Source organism: Melanaphis sacchari, unplaced genomic scaffold (genome assembly GCF_002803265.2).
Source record: "Melanaphis sacchari strain LSU unplaced genomic scaffold, SCAv2.0 Contig59_pilon_pilon, whole genome shotgun sequence".
Classification (NCBI taxonomy): Eukaryota; Metazoa; Arthropoda; class Insecta; order Hemiptera; family Aphididae; genus Melanaphis; species Melanaphis sacchari.
Window position 1 is genome coordinate 993,044 of NW_020271423.1, and position 25,596 is coordinate 1,018,639.

At 27.0% G+C, this 25,596-nt stretch overlaps 1 protein-coding gene across 2 annotated transcripts in view; it reads right to left on the reverse strand.

The window, feature by feature from the left end:
• Positions 1-23,708, reverse strand: part of LOC112600013 (CD109 antigen-like) — a 91,351-nt gene extending 67,643 nt beyond the window's left edge. For both annotated transcript variants that reach the window (XM_025347141.1, XM_025347143.1), the window contains exon 1: positions 23,455-23,708. The gene's annotated coding sequence lies outside the window, so the exon portion shown is untranslated. The remainder of the gene's footprint in view (positions 1-23,454) is intronic.
• Positions 23,709-25,596: the final 1,888 nt, after the last annotated feature.

Sequence of the window (25,596 nt, forward strand, 5' to 3'; positions counted from 1 at the left end):
AATAATGTTTCAAAAATCGATTTTTTTAAGGACAAGACTATTCAATTTATATACGAAAATGACAATGCGAAAACCTAACATATTTAAATGTAATTTCAGTGTAACACACCTGTATACCAATATATTATATTCTAAAAAGTCTTTGAAACAAAAAAGAAAATAGAATAACGCTACATTATTTTCTTACTGCGTTGTACCTGAGACGGAGATTTAATAAAACTTTTAGGAGACATATTTTATTTCAAACAAATTCAAACAACACAACCCCAGTCAGTTCCCAATCAATAGTACGCTTTAAATATTTTTATTCTTTATATCATAATAAATATAGCATTTCGCACAGTATACAATAAATAATATAAAATTATTATACCGTTAATAAAATAAAATAAAAATACTTATAAAATAATTCAGGCTAAAAATAATAACTATTCATTCTAAAATAAATTCAATTTATAAATAATTTTAAAATAATAACGTTAATACAAGACATACAATAATAACACAGTGATGATTTTTTTTATTTATACTTCGGAATTTTAGAAGGCTAGATCACAATTTAAATCAATTTAACAAGTGAACGTGATAGATTATGAAATTATGTCATACTAGTACACGAGGGTCTAAAACTGTTTACTCGACAAGTTCCCAACAATCCATAAACGCCTTTATTCCTAAACGGAGTTTCACAACTTATTAAACAAATAACTTAAACTGACGTTGGTGAACGATAAACGATCCGAATAAGTAAGAAAAAAACGTCTCGTTCGGCCTATGTCGTCAAGTATACATTCTGGGATTTCCCACTCGAGCACAACGAATCGGCGGTGTAAAACGCACCTGCCGACAAAAAAAACTTTATTTATCTACATATTATACTATAAGAATCTTGTTGCACCTGATAAATGGTAAGCAGAAGTATATCTCTTTATCTATATAAGGATTTCTGTTGGCTCTATCTCATTTCACTAAAAATACATACTGCTTATTTCCATGCGCTGAACGTAATTAGTTGCCGTTTATTATAGCTTGGTATTGATTATCAACTACTATATTATATTTTTATATTTTTATATAAAAAGATCAACATGGTTACCTATCGATTTATAATATTATAAAAATATAATTAATGAAAGTACCTGTCTATTATATGGATATTAATATATTTTATCTATAACTAATTAAATACCATATATAAATTTAACTTAATCACACAGGGGAATTGAATACGTTTATTCTTCGAAGTCCTAATATTTTAAATGCTATAATTTAATAATTTATAAATATATATGTATAATATGTATGTAAATAAGTATTATAATTAATAATTTAATTATCTTTGTTGATTCATTTTTATAGATTTTGTATTTTATAGGCTCTGTAACTTTTATTTTGGTAATATTAAACGCCATCTCTAGTAATACCATCTTATAGCTATAGAATATACTGAATTTGAAATTCAAAACGTTATCCAACTAAGTGGTCTGCTATTAAATATAAGTATTTATGATAATACCTGAATATCGGTATATGCAAAAGTATATGCAACAAACGTTTTAAATTTATACTTAAGTGAGCACTTGCATTACTTTATAACCGCATGACATAAAATGGAGTTTACAGGACCATATTTAATAAAATAGCTTAATTTTTTTTTTAAATTAAGGTTAAATTTAAGATAGATGAATAAATATTTACATAACCTATATATCCCATATCTGATCTTAAATATTTGTATTGACTATTGACTTTACTGTAAATATTACTTGTAGTTTATTCATGTAAAATGCTGTAGTAATATTTACTTTAACGAATTGTATATTTAAAATAAAAGTTCAAACGTATATTGTACCATTTCACAGTCGAATAAAATAAAATATGGTTTAAATAGTTATTTATTTATTAATTTATAAAAATACTAACAAAATATTTTTTATTTTAATATTAAAAGGGATCTATAAAAAAAGACGATTTAGTAGTTGTAAAATTAAATAGCATTTAAAAATTAAAAATAAATCGTAACATAGTAGTCATAATAAAATACATTACCAATCACCACGTCACGTAAAATAATTATTCGCGCTACATGAGTAGTTTAATAAAGTTCAGCGTCCATTAATATATTTTAATATTCAATAAAAACCACCTATCGAAAGAGAAAATAAAAAAATTTAAGTTCCCATTTACCATGTAATGCAATATGTGATTTAAAAGTGATAAATAACCGTGTAAGCGTTTAACGGACATTAGGATGTTGGAAAATTATTGTTAAATGCATTCGGCTAGAAGATAACTTCATAGCTATTACGAGTAATTAACTTGTGTATTACTGATATTATAATACGATACAACGGAAGTGACTCGTTAAATTAATATGAAATTAACGGCGTAATTCTTTGGTTATTTTTCTTGGAACTGTTCAAGACAAATTACGACATTAAAAATTCGACGCGACCATAATTAATTGTACCTCATTTGTTCCATTTTACACAAGCAACTAGCCACTTAATCGAAAAATATATAAATGATCGCCGTGCAAAATGGTGATCTCACTTTATGCCAAAAGTCAAGGTTAGTGTTTTTAATTAACGAGGGTTAAGGAATACACATTGTATGCTATAATATGGAATATGCAAGTATTTAGGTTGTTTTTAGGAATCGCCTGAACCCTGAGATCAGTTTACATATACCTACTTATGTAATTCACTTCTGGTAATGTTGTATCTATGTAGCTTGGTAATTGTTGCAACCAATATTAGCAATATTGTTATTTTTAAATTATTTGTATGTTCATTTATAAAGACAACTTTAATACTTAATAATTACTCTTTGACTACTGCAAATATTAAATATAGAAATGATAATATTGTATTAAGTATTACAATGATTAGATGATGATTTTAGAAATTATTAATAATATAAGTTTTAAATCTGCATATTATATTATTTAACTACATGATTTTATAGATAGTATTAAATTGTATATAAATATAGATTAAAAAAAATAATATATTTATTTATATTAATATTTTATTTATGTAAGAAAAATGTATCAAAATTGTTTAATTGTGTGAACTATGTAATGGATCCTATTTTTTCTTAAAAAATAAATAAAAATAAGTAATCAAAAAGAATTAAAACAAATCGAAAAATTTTCATGTCTAAAATATTTCAAATTAAGTCATAATATTCTAACTATAGTTATCAATAAAAGTGCTAATATAAATATTAAATATAATAAATACTTAATAAAAAATTCTTGTCTCTATAATAAAACAATCAATACATACGGGATTCCTTTCTGTAGAATTAAAAAATAAAAATAAAGTCAATTACGTAGAAAACTGACTTTGGTAAATATTCCTGGTTTCACATTTTTTTTTCTGCAGTTTTGAAGAAAAATACTAGGTGATTTCTAATTTAATACCAAAATTCGAACAAGATCCAATTTGCTGCCAGAAACCATCATCAAAGTGGAAAAATGAAACAAATCTCTAAATCTATAACTCGAAAAGATGATACAAAAAAAAACTGTAAAACAAATTTTTGTAATGCTAACACATTTTTAGTAACTATTCAAAACCTAAAATATAAACATACATCGAAAATACATTGTTTCTAACGTAATAATTACACATAAATTTCTCGTTGAAATTATTAAAATAGGAAATTAATTTTTAAGGGTCAATGTACGAATATTGTTTTTGTTTTTATTTAATTACGAGTAATATGTATTTAGTTTTAACAACACAATAGCGTACAAAAATTCGCAACAATCATATTATATTACCACGGTTGGTCGATTGAGTGACGATTAATTTCCACGCGTCCTCATTAAAATACGCGTTACTTAAAAAATATTACTTGATCTAGGAAATCGCTTCAACATTTACGATTTCTTACTATAATATTATTCAGTAGTTCTGAGCTGAATATTGTTTTTTTAATAAAAATTACATACACAATATATCAGAGACTTGAAATCTATATTTTTTATTTCACAGTTTCTTGTAATTTTTTAAGAATTAAAGAAATTGTTTTAGGTCATTTAAAATATATTTAAATTTCTTTTTTATTAATTTTAAATTATGTACGACATATCTATAATATGAGTGTTTAAAATATATAAATTATTTTACATTTATGTTTATTTATTCATAAATGTTCGTATAAGATGTAATTTATTTTAATTGCAAATATAAAATTATGTGTTGAGAATAAAATATAATAATTTAGTTTTATCTATTGTCTTGACGTCTAAAGTCAATTTGTAGCAGAATTTTCTCATTTTAAATGCATTTAATATTGAAACATTATTATTAAGAATTTAATAGACTGTTTTAGATTTCGTATACATCATTTTCCTAATCATACATGATTATATCATTATATTATATAATTTTTAATATGTATATGAAACATGTTTGTTTAACAATTCGGTCGTGGGCAGTAGCAAAACCAGAGGGGAGGGGGCTGTAGACTATGTCATCAGGGCATACTCATACATATGCTATTATTATTGTACACAGCAATGATGGCGCAACATCAAAAATCGTAGGTATTCAAAGATCTAACGGAGGTGGAATATCTATCTTTGAATCCAATCGACACAATAATAAAAAAAAATATCATAACAATAATAATACACTTTATTGTCTCTCTCTCTATCTCTCTCTCTCTCACTCGCTCTCTCTTTCTTACTCTCCATCGCACGACAATTTGATGCTCAAACCGAAAAAAATAACGATGATAAATCCAATATACACATTAATAATTTAACCTAGATTTAGAGGGTGATTATTTTATATCAAGTATTACAAGGATTTACATTTTCTTTTGCTTCGTGACGTTTAAAAATATACTTTTATGGTTATTTTTCTATACATTTTCTAAGATTATTTTTTGATTCTTAATAAAATAAAAATTAAGTATAGGTTTCCGTTGTTATCCTACTTATTACGAAATAGTCACGCACACTTTGTCTTTAATATCGTTTGGACTTAAATATTTCACTCTCGTCGATCGCTACACCTCATTAGTTGTATTATTATTTATCATCATTTGACAGCCTCTGCTGGCCGCTGAGAACAATGGAAAGCTTATTCCAAATCCGACGGTCGTATTAATCATCACTGAATTGTAAGTCTGATTAAGTCGTAGCCATAACATGCTCGGGAGCCCAGCTGCAGTATACCAGTGTTTTAGGTTGAAACCGTATACATAGTATGTCTAATCGGGCGACTGTTTCAATAGTTCGAGTCAGGTAAAAGGTAAACATCGTGACGGTTGTTGTTAGTATTATAGTCCATTGTAGGTATTGTTATACATTAAAAACGTTTTAAAAGCAGATATTTTGGCATACAATAGTGTAACCACTATAAACCATATACGATAAGCGGATTGAATGCTGTAGTAGTTACTAGTTAGTTAACGTTTATTTTAATTGCTGTAAATGGAAATACCATGAGAATATTGTAAGGGGTGCCTCATATTTCATATATGCCTATTCTCGCGTATTCATCATATTTATAATATAGGTAATCATGAGCGGATTCCTTTGCATGGACTGCGGACGTGACTCCAGACTAGTTGCCCGATGGGATTAAGTCTATAATATCATGGCATTCGTTTGTTTAGTTTATTGTGTTTTTATTTCATATTAAAATATTTGTGTATAAAAATCAGCTACATTTTTTTCTTATAAAAATTTATAGTAAAAAAGACAGTCATTTTTTTTTTAAACGCTTCAAAGTATATTATCTACTCATCACTCAAACACATCTCCGCGTAAAAAAAGCATTTGAGTAATGATCTTAAAAACATTAGTATTATTATTTATTGAAATTTATTGAGCATACTTCACCAACACTTATCAAAAATATTTTTTCTTTGTCTTAAAACAGTACCTTTCCGGCTACTCCGCCACCTCGAACGTTTATATCATTATACTCGTCTCGTGCGAGGCGCTAGAAACGTAATAATATTTTGATCGTGACCGTGTGTTTGTGGAATAGTAGTCGCCGGAATGAATAGAAAATAAAAATAATTTAAAAAAAAAAATAAATAAAATATAATAAAATAATAAGTTAGAGAGAGCACCGCCGATCGTCCAGTCATCGCTGAGACGGACACGGCGTCAACAACGCGACCGTCTGCCCACGTTGTATCTATTGTGCAACGCGCAGGCTACTTCGGTGTTGTGTAGGCCGTCTTTGCCCACACACGACACACACGTTAATAATTTTATGTATATATATAATATACATACGGTTTATATTATATCGTACCGATTACCAAAAATGTACGAGAAGTAAACAGAAACAGTGGAAAAAAATCGTCCTTAGTCATTCCCAGTCATTTATAACTATTTACCGTGTTCCGTGGGGCTAGAAGAAAAGAATAATGAAATAAAAACCATTTCATTAATTGTTGTATTTAAAACGTGTCGTGTGCCCAACACTCAAACCTACGCCCTAATAAAGCTCACTTTGGTTGTCCGGAAGCAGATTAGTCGCTTTGATCTCGGTTATTTGATATTATGAGTATGCAAACAAGGTATTCGTCAATATAATATTATCTTTATATAAAATATAATACATGTTATATATAAAAAAAAAAGAAGTAATATTTTAACATTAAAATAAATTATTACAGCGCTAAATAAACGTACTAAATAACTTCTTTTTTTTGTTTATTAAATTTAAAATATGTCAGTGTATTATATACTATTACAAGTCTTAAGGTCTAATTACAAAGATAATACTTACATGTTATATTAAGTTATTCAATATTTTTATTAATAGTTGAAATTTAAATTTGATCTTCGTCTGCGCTGACATCTAATAGGAAAATATCTTAAGGTAGTCGCAGTTAAGTAGTTTTAAACGTCGGTTTTTTATTTTAGTTCTCAGATTGCAGAATAATGCTCCGTCAGAGCTTTTGAGATTGGTATAGAAATTTTTGAACTGGGTTTTTTATCCAATTATAAAGAAAAAGTATTTCTGTGTCATTGTAAATTTACCTATTCCTGGTAAACCATGGAACTTTTAGGAATATTTACAATAATTTGTTTTGGACAATTTAGATTTTATTAATTTTGGTTTAAGAGGCTGCTGCTCATATTGGGCAGGCGTAAATCTAAATAATTTAAACTTTTTAAAAATATGTTATTTTTAAACATGTGTAATGAGTGGATGAAAAATTACATTTCGTTACCCGATTGATTATTTTTATAACTGGTAAAAACAACACAAAACGTATTGTCTTTATGTCAAACTACTAAACTACAAGACCCCAATGCTATTACAAATTAAAAAGTGTTTACGCGTTGCTGAACTAGTTCACAAAGTTGAGAGTTGTGTGCATTGTATTTGTTTCCTATTGTGTACAAGGCGTATGTATTAATATAAATATATATCTTTAAATAAATTATGTTTATTGTGTTTATAATTACTTAAGTCTTTTACTATTGCCTATTCAGTAAAATAACAATTTCTTTTTTTTAAATTTAATGAAAAAATATCATTATAAACGCGGTATGTTTGACTTTACAATTGTAAATTTGTACATTTACGTTATTTATTAAATAATAAGTAAAAACATCTCTATTATATTTATCATTTATTTCTTTTTGTGATACTGAAAAAACTATCCTATAATTATGTATCCACTTTAATTTCAATAATTTTGCATGCGTGTTCAACGATTGATTTGAATTTTATTGCTAATATAATATGAAGTATTATAAACGGTGCTAAACTATAAAATGGCAATATACCTATATGATGTAGAAAATATTTCATTATTATTTTATATTTTCATACATATACATACCACATTGATCTATGTACGATATACATGATATATCATCTATCGGAGTCTTATAAATAATTTTTGTCTAATTTATACTCATTTAATGTTAATAATATACAAAAATATTCTTAATGAATATGAGCTAAATTTTGAGTTTTAGATTTTCAAATCCACGTAGCAAAAAGTGTACATTAAATTTCCATAATTTAGTAGGTACTGTAGGTAATTTACGGAAAATATATTTTAATAATCATGGCCGACGGTTTGAAAAAAAACTTAATAGTTCAGTCTACTTTATATGCTGCGCATTGCAAAAAAGTGACACGAATTCGTACGGTTTATCGAGTAGGATTTCAATGGGTATTTCCGGTCAAACGACTTTTGCACACTGGACGGAGAATTTTGGCGGCACGTACGAGCACAGCAAAAAGTGCTGATAATCAACCCTGCTATGCATGATAAGGTTATAATATTGAATTTCCTAGATATCTTACTATCGGCCACCAGAGTTCTATGCAAATGTTTTTATTTCCTTTGTTCACTACGTGATTTCCCAACCAATTTTCCAGATAGTTTGTTAACAGGCCCAAAATTATACATGATATTATATGATATACGCATGACTATAGTCTATAGGTATAACCCGAGATTGTTTTTTTTTTATTTTAAACATAAAACATGTGCTATTTTCTTGCAGGTCAGTTTTTGTGTATCATTGCCATTGGGCTATTTATTTTTTTAAAGTAGTAAAATCTTGTGTTACTAATGTTATGTACATTCTCCTACACGGTCCATTTCTATGATCCATATTTTCATAATTCAATTTTGCTTCATAATATAATATATCAAGAAAAAAATTTAAAATACCACCTTACGAAAAATAATAAACAATTTCATATTTTTTTTGAAAAAAATATTTAATTTCATGAAAATTAAATTTAATTCAAAATAAATTGGTTTTTCTGTAACACGCGTAAAATCTAAAAATGTAATATTTAATGTTTCAAAATTATAAAAAGTATGATTTTTAGTATTATACTATAAAAGGCTTTTAGTTTATTTAGCTTCATTATAGTTTATTCATGGTGAAGCCGTTTAAATAATAAATATAACTTTAATCTGTAAGTTAGATTTTCTATTAATAATGCACACATTACTTGATTAATTATAAATAATAATAATTTTGCTAAACCTTACCTCGGTAATCGCTGATGCGCTTATCGTTAATGTATTAACTAATTACTATATTATGTAAGTTAAAGTTATAATATCATACATTTTTATTTTTAATTAGGTACCTAATTTATGTAATACTATTATACCTTTTTATTTTGTTTTAATACAAACATATTGTACCAGTTTTATGTCAAATCATCCTCTTTCTCAAATGATGAAATTAACCAATGAGAAACTATCTTTTTATTCTAGATATTTCTATTATGTTTATTTGTATTATTCTTCATTATCTATTGTGTAATTTTTATTTTTAAGATTTTTCAGTGTTCGTGCACTTTTATGAATGTTCGTGTACCAAATTCTTATATCGTATTTATAATGTATTAAATTTTTCTAATTTAATTTATATTTGAATCGAACGAATAATACAGTATTCAATATAATAAATAAATATTGTAATTTTTGTATGGTTATACGTGAATACATTTTTTTCTTTTATAGATAATTTTACTTTTTACATTGCTCTAATTTTAATCGTTAATCAATAGTTGAGTGTATCAGTTGAATAAATCAGATACGATAGGTCATCTATTAGTAAGTATAATGTATATTAAATATTTTGTAGATAGAAAACAGACGTGATCCATAAACACTCACGCACCTTCCTTTCACGAGAGATGAAAGCAGAAAGCAAATTATAAACTAGACTATCACGGTCGAAAAAGCTTATTATTTTTGTATACTTCTAATATGGTTGTTTTTTAACTACATAAATAATGAAAACTTTTTAATGTACCATTAAAACAAATCATATTGATGTAATATTGTTGCATGTTGCAATAATTATTATTGTATAGTTCCTTCAAATAGTCCAAACACGTATTTTCATTGCATTTTTTACATCATAATAATTGCACGTATCACAAGTAGGCAACTCGTTAGAGACTACTTGAAAACATTTACTGTAATACAGGAAAAATATAAATACGAACTATGTTACACAATAATATCATATATATTTTAATCATATAATATGTTGTATATTATTATAAATATCTTGAACATTTACCATTCGTGATTTTTTTTTCACGTTGTATGACAACCAGGGGATCAGATCAATTATCATAAGGTGTATCAATAAAATGTATACAAATTACCGTTTGGGTGACACAAGAGTACAGAAATATAAACTAAAATATTTATTTATTTACTATATTATTTTCAGTAATTATTGGTTTTAGTATTACGTCACTATACCTAAACAAAAATATTAAATACAATGTACTCAAGAATTTAATTTGTTATACTCAAGTAAATATTATAAACTAAGTTCAATCGACGCAATGTAATTTTCCATATGACCTTATGTATGTAATGAAAAATAATAATATTCGTGAAAACTCGAACGACATTAAAATCTAATTATATATAAATATATAGTATATACAGTCATTGATCAATAATATTATATGATAACAAATCGAAAATATATGCTTGGTAAATTGTAATATTACTTTTACGCATCAACACTGACGTAATAACTATAATGAACATTTTGTATCATTTCTTATAATAGAAGGGAAAATTACCAAGTTTTGTTAGGGAAAAGTGATTTCAGAGAAAATGATCTCGTTGCCTTCTAACCGCCTAATAAGAAATTCTCGGATGCAGTTTCCGGGTATTCGTGGTACTATCTATATAATATTTATTATTTTATAATAATATGGTGTATTCATAATAATATGATATGACATATTATTTTATACGCATAGGAACAACGGGTGGCGGGGAATTGTGGTTGACAGATAGTACAATAGGATAATAGCATAAATTATACATTTTATTCATAAATATATATATATAAATTATGTTACCATCAAATAAAGGGATTAACGTTAATGACTATAAAATAGCGTTAATGCATATTATTTTCAAGCAACGATGCATTTAACAATATTTCCCGGATAATGACCATAATTCCTGCCTTTTTCAGCAATAATTTTAATAAAAATATTTATTTAATGATTCTAGTTTGCGTACTACGTTTAAAATTGATTTTTCTATTCAGTACTAACAATCACATATTTTTGATATCTGCGATACTATTAAGTCAAGGATTTTATAGTATTAAGTAAAATGTAGCAATCAGATATTTTTTATCGGTTATAGGTACTATAAACTCACGATAATTGATTATTAATATTTTTTCGTACTTTTTAAGCACGCACGCATACTAACACATTGCTTAATATAGTAGGTACCTACCTATATAATATGGTAAACGGACATTTCGCCCCCGTCAAAAAACCCTTTCCATGGACGTTTCGTCCCTAGTAATTATAAAGGTAGGATGTTTCGACTCGAAGAGTTATTAGCCATATGACGTTTAGTCTCGGTATACTTTGATAATATAACATACGGTTCTTAGGTTTTTTTTAAATCATTATTATTTATTAATTTCTTCAAAGTTCATTATTTTACTAACAATTAATACATTTATTTTTAATGAACAATTCTGTAATGTCTCATATAGTATAATATAGACTATAGGTAGGTAAGTAATAAATCTATTTCATACTATTTAAAAAACATAAGTCAGTTGACCTAAAATAAATATGTAATTTATTTTAATACTATAGTATTTAATTTTAATTTATTCATTTTCACGACATTTTGTGTTGACTTAATATAATTGTGATTTATTTAAATCTTGACTATTTGATTATAATGTATGAATATTGATTATGTATTTGTATATTTTGTAGTATTGCCATTTAAACATTAATTATAATTATTTAGATTATCAAAGTATACCGGGGACCAGACTTCCTGTGGCTAATAACTCTCCGGGACGAAACGTTCGAAATTCATATAACAGCTCCCGGTTTTTCTGTGCACTGTGCAGCGTTATTTTAAATTTCGAATCCGATTTAAATATTTTGTTAAACACGATTATCGACGTTCTCTACCAGTTGCAATATGGCAATTTCATAGTTGTAAAATATATCGACAAAACATTAGATTTTTTTTTACGGCGTTGTCAATACTGTCTGCTAATACCTAAGCATTTCCGAACATCATAATCAATGACAATAGGTACCGTACACGTGACGCGTATAGGTGTAATAATAATCACATAGTGATAATGGTTTCCCTCGTCACTCACGCTGCAGTTATAGCCTAATAACGATGATAAAAAAAAAATGACAAACCAAATAAATACCTATCTCGATACACGTTGGAGCAGAACAACTATACGTCGATCGGCCGCCGTTGTCCGAGAGGTCCGGTTTTCTGTCGTGGGTCCGTGTTCGAATTATTATGGTACGCGCTTTGCGGTGTGTAAGCCGACCGAGACGACGGTCCTCGCCGGCGAGAAGAGCACAAAAAGCAAACAGCGCGTGACCGCGAGTGCGCGAGTCTGTACTGCACGACAACTGGTCACTGGCGCGTGTTATTCACCTTTCGTACGGTATTTGCATTTCATAAAACACGTATTTTATACACGAACACAACGCATATGTGTATGTGTTCATGTGTGTGTGTTATTTTTTTTTCTCCGCACAATATCGTTTCGCGCGGTATACAACGGAATCATAGAAATAAATAATCTGTCCGCGCGCTATACACAACGATAGTAGTTCAATATCATGATATTATATTAAAATTTATAGGTACACTGCAGTGCGGTAAACGCTAACGGACGGCAATATCATTAAAATGTAGAACGCGTTAAGGGTAATGATGATAAAAAAAAAAAAAAGAGTAAAAATTAAAGATAATTACTCGGTTTTACGTCTACGCCCGTTCAGATATTACCTCATATTGTGTTTTTAAATCACAACAATTTATTCTTTACGACGATCCGTGTAGAGAATATAGGTCTGCGTATATAATAAATAATAATTAATAATATCATTTTATGTATATACATATTACAGTGATACGCGGGTTTTCGGTCGTACCGAGATATCTTTGTTGCTGGGTGACGTTTATAGGACGGTGAACATTTTTTAACTGAACAAATAAAAAACGCTGTTGTATACCAAAAATAAATATTTTGAATTTTCGTTACTGAAAATATGAATTAAAACGACCTATTAATAATTTATTACAATATACATTACAATGTAATATAATATAAATGTATATTTACGGTTTCTTTTTGTCTGTTATCTATTCAAGTGTATTTTTACGCGTTTGTCCTTTGTTACCTAAACTCTAATAAAGTACTACTTATTTTACTTTTATGCAAATGCATACAGTGGGCACAATATGAATTAATTATAAAGACGATAAAAACGTAGCAACTGCATGGGTACCTATCTGCACTTAATGGGTAGGTATAGGACATAGTCACATAGGTACGTACTACGTAATAATAGAATGCACTATGTACGATATTATATCTGATTTCTATGTAGGTAGATATCGTCTTGAAATTAAAATTCCAAACATCCTCGTTAAAAACAAAATAAACTTTATATAATATACGAGTGTACGTGCGTAGGTAAAGGATAGTCATTACGCGGACGCGGTGTAGGTATATCTCTATAAATGATAAAGAAAAAAACAAATAAAAAGAAAATTGAATACAGAGCATTTTGTATGCACACCGCATAATATAGACATATAGGTATATATGTATATACATATTGTGTATATTTATTACGTATATATATAAGTCCAGTTATATTATAGAACTAACAACATAAAGGTATAGCCAGGTATTGTAAATGGTATATGATCCAGTTAAACTGGCGAGATGATTTTGCAATGTTTCCTAAGTTTATATACATATATACACGAAAAGAGTTTAGTAAACCTAAATGCATCGTTATGTATATGTAAATCGTGTATTGTAAAAAATAATACAACTAATTTCCGGTATAGTAACATGCTTCTTAAGTTTAATTTACTTATTCCGTCTTTACGTTTATTAAACATGATTTTTGAATGTTTTTATTTTAAAAGTATACCTTATTAAATGTAAATAAATCATAAATTGTGTCGATTGCCGTTATTCAACTTATTCCTGTTCTGACGATCAACACGCGCTACGCTGTTAAACGGTCATATAAACGCAGTGTCTTACACTGTACAGCATATATTATAGTGTTTGTCGTTGTAAGATGACCGAGAACCAAAAGTTGTATGTCCATTTTTTTTTCTAATCATAATTGCTTTTTGATTTTAGTGGACAATTTTTAAAGTTAATTTTATCCTTCTAAATATTGTAAATTTAAAATTACTATTTTATATTCATATCGATACGTAATAATTTTAGTGCACAAAATAATATCATTTTTTTTTTAATAAAATAGGACGTGTAATATAAACGTTTATAATAATTATTACCAAGATATAAACATAAAATGCATACATGTAACATCTCTAGAATTGTTTTTTTTCAAACCAATTTTGATAATGTTAAGTTAATGAATATTATAGTACGAGTATTGTATTTAGTTATTTTTAAAATGCCAAGACTAGATATTTATAAATTCTGCAATAAAAAATAAAATCAAATACTTATTTTTTCAAAACTATTGTGTGTTATTTTTTACCACAGTGCAGCGTAAATATTAATTCATTTCCACATGGCAAAACTAAACAGAAAGGCTCATTTACTTTAATAAACTAATGTTTTCTTTGTTTCAATCGAAGAAAAATGTTCAAAATTAAATTAATTATTATATAAGTATACACATACGTCTTGTACACAGTTAATAAACGTTTACTATAGTCAATATTTTCATTTTTACGAAGACCCTAATATTATTATTATAAAAAAAATACTGTCCAAACACGTACCTAATAAGTAATTTTTTTAGTATATTTTTAATTTAATTTATGTATTTAATTTGTCAATATGTAATGTATACATGGTATTTTCAACGAAAATTGTTTTATAATACACGAGGGGACGTGCGTTGTATAATATTAAACTATGTTTTAATACGAGGTTAATAGGAGGGTCGGATAGATAGTACCTATATACACAAAAGCTGGGAAACGCTGAATGTATGTACTAACGAAGCAATTACGGTCGTATATCTAAACCATGTAAAATATATCCAGATTGTATTATAATATACATATTTATTATACTACTCCATGGAGTAGTATATTCATGGAGTTTAGTTTTCGTGATTTACGTTCAAATATATGCTATAATGACCAAGGTAGAATTAATTCATTTGTAGTACAAAAATGATAGCTGGCGAGATGAAGTAAAATATCATTTAAGTTAATAGTAATGTTTGAAAAAAAATTGAAAAATCGTCTTTTTCGAGTTAAAAAAATTTGCTGTACCCATTTGTTGATGAAACAATATTTTAATTTACTAAAAAGTAATTTACTATAATTAACTATCTATAGTAAACGTGTACTATAATCTGTAGACTGGAACTAAATTAATAATTTACTGTAAATTATAAAATTATGATAAATACAACTTTTAATAACTATTATAGTTGAACGCAACAAGAAAATTACACAATAATTCTAAGAAGTATCTAAATGGTAGATGTGAATTTCTTATTCATTAGGTACATTTTATTAAAACCATAACACGCAAAAATATATGACATTATTTTAGGTTTTGCTGTATAATGTATTGTAAATGTTAACATTTTAAAATAATTAATGGTCAAAATGGTTTAGGTACATTAATAATTCGTTTTTACAAGTACCTACTCTCCATATGCTGGGTTATCGGTAATCAATAACAATATTAATACTATCAATTATCATAACGACTCAAATTAAAAAGAAACGACCATTTACAAGCGCATTTATTTAAACAAAGACAAGGTTGTATTGTTGACAAAGGTCACACTCGACTACTCGAGTTTTATATTATTATAATGAATTACAAGTTGGTAGATAGCACGGGCTGTGTTTAAAAGAAAATACATAAATTGTATTCTGTTTTATGTACCTTTTAATTATTATAAATTATATTTGATAGGTATAATAATAGTGTGAACTGTATGTATAAGCTATATAATGTATAGATTATAATATGGGTAAACCAATAATCACAGAGAATAACAGCGATAAATATTTTTTCGACAGTTTCCAATAAGAAAACAGGGAAATATGTGAAATTTTGTTATTGTGATATTCCAAAAACCGATATTGCATTAAATTTATTTAAAACATATTATTTTAAAATAATTTTACGTTATATCATGACAAAAGTTTAGTGTTGTAAAAACGTGTTAGTGTCCAGCATATTGTGAGGCTCTAATACTCAATGGACACTAAACATGGAGATAATATAGGTACCTATATGTATTCCACTGTGATAACCGAGTAAACATAACTTTCCACCTGTGATCATTTCATCGTTATTTTGTACTGATTAAATACGTTGTTATACGTGATGTCAATCTTTCTTGAAAGCAAAAAGAGAAGTAACAAACGTGACAGACGTAGACTGTGGAGAAACATGTATCGAACTTCTGTAAAAGTAGAAAAGGTCAGTCAGGACCTTTCACAGACAAAACGTTTTGAACAATCTAAGAACTATCACCGTTTCCTAACTCCAACTAGATAAATATCCATGTTTTAGAAATATTTAACATTATTTAGAAATATATTTTTTTTTTATATAGAGGGATGGATCGTTGAAATTAAGTACATAATTTCGTTAGATGATTTAAAATTCCGGCGTCTCCGACCTGTCAGTGTGTCTGAAAACGCCGAAGCAATTACGCACTTGACACGCAAATCCTTATTGCAGACGTAATGCTTTGGGCGCGGTTGTTAAGAAGAGGCGAGTGAAAATCTGTGCGGGCCCATGCGTCCGACAACGGGTGCAGTCGACCGTCATCGTCAGCGTGAGTCATCGTGGGCGGCGGCGGGGTCGGAGCGCTGCGTACGAATACGAGCGGACATTTTGGGGCCAAGGCCGAGTGGAGTACACGAGTATGAATAAAAAAAGAAAAATCGTTTATTGTCATTGTCACGGTGAAACGAAACAAAAATACCTAATAATAATAATACGAGTAATTTTACGATCGGGATGAAAAAAACATGAAAAATATATGATAAAATAAATAGGTACATAATGAGTACCTACCTATATTATCTTAGCAGCAGTATAAACCAATATAATACATGGCAAACGGTATGAACCATTTTTTGAATCGATGTAGGTGGCGATTTAAGAATTCATAGTACCTAATTATTATTATTTGGGTCATGAATAAAACCGTTAGCTCGCACCATCGACAAATAAAATGATTAACAGCCCATAACGTAAAATGCTGTATCTGCAATTTTAAATAATACCGAGTCAGAAAAACGTCAAATTGTTCTCATCAAGCTGGAAATTTTGTTATATTATTGTTATCATTTAAATAATATAGTTGAATTACGAATATCCGAAGGCTAAAAAGTATTGTGGTTTCAGAATAGAACGTATAGGATACGATGCGTGTTTTTGTCAGAAAAAGTGTATTGTGGTACTACACTTATTTTTCTAAAAAAAATGTTTTACAGAATAATAATATCTATCCAAATAAAACTTTTCTTCTTTTTTTTTTTTTTTTAAACGCTATAAAAATAAAACTTTGTTGAGGAGCTACCATTTAGTGTATGTATATATGTTTTATGCGGTGATGCGGATGTCAGAGGCGACGGGCATAGTGTGTGTATATAAAGGGCGGTGAAACAGTCACACGATTTCCATTTAAAGGAATCGAATTACACTGTTTCTCATCCATATCATTGAATAGAGTTATCTAACTTTTAAAGTTTATAATATATATATATATAATTATATATACTTAACGTGTACACGCCTATCGATTATAACCATAATTATGTGAGACAAATCCATGGTTCTTGTAAGTCACAAACATCAAACATTTCTATTTTATAATCTATTTTATTTGTAGTCTGTAGAAGTCTGTACACAATTAATTATATACATTACAATAATCTACATTATAGACGCTTTAACTCTCTACCCGCATACAACAGACTACTATTGTTTTAAATTAAAAAAATTTCCTTCATTTCAAATATTTAATACTTTATCACTTATTTAATAATAATAAATGCCAAATTTGAATTTATTTATTTATTATTTACCTTATTAATCTACGTGCTTATGAATGACTAGTAATGAATTTTAATATATTTCAAATAATAGGTATTAAATTAAAAACAATGCAGAGTTAAAAAATAAAGTAACTTATTCTTACTACGTCTGTATTTTTAGTTTAAAATTCACATTTCGTAAAGTATAATTAAATTAAACAAAAAAAAGATATTTAATTGTTATATATTTATTCTGTCAAACTATGTCCAATAATAAAACAGACTATACAAAAAAAACTCGTAAAATTAACCAAATTATACAAATCATACACACTTAATTATACATCGTTATTTAAATTGGATCCGTATAAAATAAATAATAATGATCGACTAAGAATAGTTATGAAAAAATTGTTAATCATTTAAAAGTAATTTATTTGCTTTATTATTGCTATACAGCAAACACCATTTAGCTATTGGTTTATAAAAAAAATGTTGATACCATTTGAAATGAGTAAGTTTACATTTTCTGAAATTATAATAATTTTATTTAGAAGTATAAATTTGGTCAACATATTATTTTTTATATTAAAAGTGTTGAAACTTGATAATTTTTTCTCCATTTGGTAAAGAAAAAAATTGTCCAGCCTTGCCGCCTAAATACACGCCTAAATAAATTGAGCTTGAAGGTTAAACGACAATATTATAATGTTATGCCAAACCATAACAAGTTGACGGTATGTAGTACCTGCTTATCGTACTGCACGTTTGTGAGGAAATTAAAATAATAAGCAAATACAAATAAGTAGGCGCACTTTACAATATTTTTACTTTATCGAAATTCCAATTACATACATTTTAGATGAAGAATATGTAGTAAGGCGTATAAACTAAAAGAAAACTCAAATAAATTCAAGAACACTAATAAATGTTATACTAATAAAAACGTTTGTTTGTTTTTCAATTTGAATTTTTGTGCAAATTTATAATTTTGTATTAATGTTCACCAACAGTCATGGGATGGATGAATAACAACTTTTTTTTTTTTTATATACCATAAAACTATTTATGGTCAACTAAATAATAATAATGTCTATAAATAGTATAAAAAATTTACCTAATGATACTAATAACAATGAGTGATGACGTATGATATTAATAGTTCAACAAAACAAGGTAAACAGAAAAATATCAACATAATTATTGCTAAAAAAAATGCAATTAGTTATTTCCAGTAACCTACTACCAGCAATATTTTTTCAACAAACAAGTATATAAAAGTAAAAAGTGTATTTATTTCAATTACAATTTATCAGTATTAAGATGATTCAATTAATAATATTTTGTATTTACTAATATATTGGAATTAGGTGTATATTCTTATAACCATATATTAAAGTAAATTGAATTCAAAATAAATATTTGATAATAATAGTTTACAACAAACCGTATAAATACTACAGTGTAACGTACACAATAATAATAATAAGTGGTTTTTAACAATATTAATATCATATACCTACGTTATGTTTAAAATAACGTAGGTACATAGTTTCCCACTCGACTTTATCACTATAATACGTAATATAATGATAAAAAAAAAAAAACAATCATTTTACAAACGGGATATATTTCTTGTAACTATTGTAAACTACAATAAAATAACTACATATTATTCCTTTTATCGGTGTTAGCAAGCAGTAAGAACAAGGGTGGTATTAATATGACAGCTTGGGGGAGGGGAGAGGGGATTATCTGACTAAAAACCAGGAAAGACTAGCATTCACAATCCTCTTTCATAAATATAATTCCTAAGGGTCCTTAATATTTTAGTCTTTGGTAAATGCCTTCTCTAGCTGTTCTATTTACATTTAATTATTGTTGGAAATAAATATTTATTTCCAATCATACATCGAAGACATATTAAGCTTGTAAATATGCATTGGTAAACATTATTATTTATAATGTCATTAATATAATTTAATGATACATGAATTACTGATATTAAATGAATATATTTAGAAAATTACAATAGCCTAACATATTATGAGTAGGCTTGAAAAAGATATTACAGTTTATAGAACACATCCATTCTGATTAAAATATAATATAAAATCGGTAGAAATCACGCAAATAAAATTAAAAGTTGTACACAAGTTACTCAATAATACGATTGATTGTCTTCAATTATTGCAAAATATAAAGTTTAAAGTAAATGTAATAAATTGCTGATCTTCTAATTTAGTTTAAAAAAACATTCTAACACAAATTTCACCAGCTAACATTTTAATATATACAGGTAATTCTGTGAAAAAAATTGATTTTTTAGAACATTTTTAAATTTTATTATAGTAAACATCTTAAAAACACATAACATATAACTAAATACATAATGAATAACTCATTTTTATTTTGTTTTCCTCTCTATTTTAGAAATATTGTATACTTAAATATATTTCTTTATTTTTTTTTTCTAAATATTATTGTAGTTATTGTTATGTTACTGATGATATATATATAAAAAAATATTACGCAACTTCAGTATTCGATAAAATAGGGTTTATATTTTATTGTTATTCAAAAATAAATAATAAAAAATTGAACTTTTTACTGAATATTAATACAAGTTTTCCTAAACATAATACAACTTTCAACTACTAATATATATATAAAAAAAAATACTTATAGTAATGTAAATAAAATGTAAATAAACTATAAAATTTTTTTCGTAATACCTATGGAATGAGTAATAATTGAATTCAAATTTAACGTATCTATTACGATTACTTACTCAATGACGAGTTATATTCGAAACCTACTACACAACAAAGTTACAGCCTCGATTTTTTAAAAATATTTTTAAAATATGTCGAACAATTATAATGAACAGTGAAAAAAATCGTTAATTATTTAAACTTCTAAACGTATTAATCAATTAAATCATTATATTATGATTTTCGAGAAAGTTCGTTATGATGTTTAACAGGTCAAACTTTTTGATATAATAAATATTCAGCATTTAACGAAAATTAAAACAAGTCTTTATTATACTTCTCCATGGCTAAAAAGTAGGTAAAAACATTTATTTAATCAATATTTCATAGCTTTTCCGTAATTTATTTGTCACATTTTATGAAATTTAAAAATTATCATCAAAATACTGACTAGATAAAATCGATTAATTGGCCAATTGAAACATTTGAAGAATCCATCAATCAGAAAAACAATAACAAAAATATTAATTAAAAATGGTGCCTGAAGATAGACGTATTCACACTAGGACCCGACAGATATTCACGTGCTAAGTCTCCAAACATGAAGTTTTCCAAAATCAATTTGTCATTGTCAGTCATTGTTTCGGAAAAGGAGCGTGTCGTCTAGGAAAATATTATTGTTGTCGTTTATTATTTATTAATAATAAAATACGATATTCGTGTGATGAACTTTATGATTCGATATTTTGACATGTTTTATAATTGCATGATACTTCAATACTCCGATACTCGTGATAGTATGATACGCAATAATATAATGATAATAATCAAGTGACATTAATTTGGCCTTAGGCTAAACGACTATTAACAGGAATATTGTGAGCTAGTTCAAAGTTTAAATTGAAAGTTGAAAAGTTGGATAGTCAATAGTAATTGATAAAAAAAGGTCACTGTTTTTAAACAAACAATAATTAAAAATATATATTTAAAAATAAAACAATTTTTAAAAGAAAAAAATGAAAATTTAATATTTTATACTTAATCTATTATTAGAAAATATATTTAAATTTATATGTGATTTTTCATAACGTACAACGAAAACGTGAGGAATTCTTAAATATATCTGTCTATAACATAATCTAAATCAAATTTCTACTACAAACAGATTAAACTTAAAGTTCATTTTTTATAAAAGAAACATTTTGGGACATCGAAAAATAAAAACTCATAGCTGTAAAATCAATACATTCTCTAGTTCGTTTAGAATCTAAAAAATCAAAATAATCAGAATTTAAACAATAGCCTTGGTAATACAAAAATAATAATTAAATGTTAACCATGTACTTATAAATCAGTTTACACATAAACTAGACAACTCAAAATAAAGAGATTAAAATATTCTTATTATTTTACAAAAAACTGTAACTCATCCTTTTTCATAAATTACAAAATTAAAATATTTTTATTGAACTAGATAATAATTTATTGTCATTTGTTAATATGTTACAGTGATTTATGAAGAAGATAGAAATATAATTATAATTATTATTATATACTAATGCTATCAATATAGTTTCGTCGGAACCTTAAGTAAAATCAAATAACTATAGTTATAATTATTATAAGGATACTTATATTTTGTATACATAGTTTCAATCGCGTTTAAATTTCTTCTAAAAAAAATCATTTATAAATTATAATTAATATATATTATATATATATATATATATATATATTTATCCGATGTATACGGATAACAATATAAAATATTATTATATTATTTGAATCGTATATAATAACGGTGAACTCAAGTTGGACATATAATTCATCAATTTATGTTTCGATTAAATTAAATAAGTTGATATTTTTTATTAAATAATAATAATAATAATTTATTTTTACTATTTGTATAAAAAATATTTTATAAAAATAAAATCTACTGATTAACAGAAGACTTATAATGTTACGTTTTTATATTATAATAATTTTGTCGTTGACACAGTACATAAAAAACTAATGTTTGAATACATTTTTTGATTCATTAAACTAAACAATAAGTAATAACTTGACGATTTATGCTCAAGTTCGATTTATTTTTCGTTGAGTTGTTTTGTAAGTTTTTTAAGATTACGGCACATTTATTCATACTATTTTATATGCATATCTAATTCTAATTTTGGTGGTGAATATTTTTAATACTTAGAGTCATAAAACTACGTAATTTCGATGAATTCAGAGAAAAATATATTTTAATGTTAAAAATTTTTACCAAGCTCGCCAGTCGAGGGAAAAGTTAGCGATTCCCCACTCGTTAAAAGTCGTAAAAAATGAAAGAAAGAAAAATCGAGTTGTCAGAATCTCCCGAGGGGCTGAAAGCGTTGACCGAGAATAAGGGGGGGGAGGGGGGTACTGCTACTAACGTCAACGGACGTTTATATATCTTATATTATAACCCCTCTCCCACAAGTGACGATCAGGCGTTCTCGTGGACTTGTGACACCGATTCGATGCTGCCGCCCGCTCGTCGTAAAACCCCTGCGTACCTTCTGAATACATGTTACACAGAGATAATTTCGAAAAAGAGGCGTTTTATTAAATTGTTTTAAGAAAACATCCTTATGCCCTGCTTGCATTACTGATACACGCACCTACTTACTTATCTAAACCTAGCAAGCTAAACGTATATGAGAGGACTTACTCTGGTAGTTTCTCGTGACTGGTCGGTTAGTAGTTGTTGCGATCGCCTTTCTCAATAGTGCATAGCTGTCCGGAACGAGATGAACGTAGTAAGTAGATATCCGTGTAAATCCAATGATGAACTGCGGGAAAAACAGACGAGACTTCGGTTGGTGGGAGACACGCGTTGTGAATAGATGTATAATGACGCCGCTAAACGTACGTGCGACTTCTTCGGAAGACCGTTTCGTGCTGCGATCGTACAGCGATTACGGTTCGTCCGCTAGTCATTTCACTGTTTCAGTGTTTTCGGTAGGTAGATAGGTAGGTGGATATGACGGTGGTAGTGGTGTCGATGGAGGTGGTGGCTCGGTAGTAGTGATCGAAACACAGCTGGAGGGGACGATCTCGATCCAAACCAGTTCCGTTTCGTCTCCGCATATGAGTGTGTGTTCGTGTGTGTGTGTGTGTGTGTGTGTGTCTGAGTATTTAGGTACTTGCACTGTTGTGTGAGTGGTATATTGTCTATATATAGGTATATAATTTTACGTATATATGCTCGCTACACGACTAATAACAACACACTTAAAAATTTTTATGGTTGGTTAAAATGAGCACCTATGTACCTATGACGAAGTTGTCCTCGGACAAGTATTAGTTCACTGTTAAATAATAATATAATAAGAACGCGTAGAGAATACTATATTATATTAAATAGTACGTTCCACATTAATTTTAATATAAATTTTAAAACACAAGTAAATGTAAACGTATACTTGCTTATTTTTGAATTTTTTTTTTCGACTTGTTTATAAATGAAAAACAAGAATATCAATGGTTAAAATGAGAAACACATCGTAAAGAAGATTGAATGAATTGTAATACTAAACATTAGAAATGTATTTGATGTTTTGGGTAAGGATTTAGCCTACCTAAATATGGAGTATACAGATTTAATGGTACATAAAAGATTAGAAGAGATACGATAAATGCTATTACCTAAATTAGTGCAATATTTATCTGAATCCAACGAATTTAAAAATATTGCTATTTTATTTCCTTGTGTCATAGCTGTAACACCTCACAATACTAAAATTGAACGATTAATAAGTAAAAGCAATATTCTCAATTTAATAAGTCGTCAAAGTTTGCATGTTGAAATGGAAAATGAATATCTTTTTATTCATTTTAACATGTCTACATTTTAAAATTGGAGCCCAAAGGCCAAGACCAGCAATATAAATATGCTTAAAATAAAATAAGCACCGCATTTAAGATACGTCACCTAGAGTCAAACAAGAATGGCTTAATGAAATATTTATGGAAACAATGAAAAGAAAATCTGGAGAGTAAACTTTGAATAAACAAAAAATTTAAAAAAAGAACATTCTAATATTGTATTATGTATATTAATACTATAAAAAAGTAAAGAGGACGTAATATTAAAATAAAATATTTTAAACATTTTATTTATTTCTTCTTAATAGCTTAAATTTTAAATGATTTCACCTTAAAGCTAAAAATATAAATTTTAACAATAACTTAATATTATATTTCGAAATTATTATAGTTCTATTATTATAGGTGTATTTAAACAAAATACGTAGTTGAAAAAGTTCTTAGAATAAGCCCTGGTCATAATAATATTGGACTTATTTATTCTTAAAATTCATCATTGCTATTAATTTTTGAACGCTGTCTCATCGCAAAATATTGAAAATAGATTCATGGTAAAATATGTATTAGCCAATATCTCAATATTAATCTAAATGTCTTGAAAATAACATTGTGTTATTTATTTAAACGCCTGCGTGGGCTCTAGCATAATACCTATATACGAGTTGTATACAACAAAATTAATATTTTTATTAACACTATTCAAATTTAGTACTAAACTATTTACTTTTTTGTAAATATTTTTTCGTATTATTATAATTAAATGTCATTAAAATTATATTTTTAAAATAATTTACTGTTATTTTTTAATTATAACTAACATTTTTTATTTCAAATTCTGTTGTGGAATATTTTTTTGGAGTATTTGGCACATAAAAATTAAATTTCAGACTATTAGTTAATAAGTTATTTATAATAATTATTTATTACCTATCAAATTTATAGTATTTTGTATCTGAATTTATCTTTAAATAATTTAGTCTTTTCA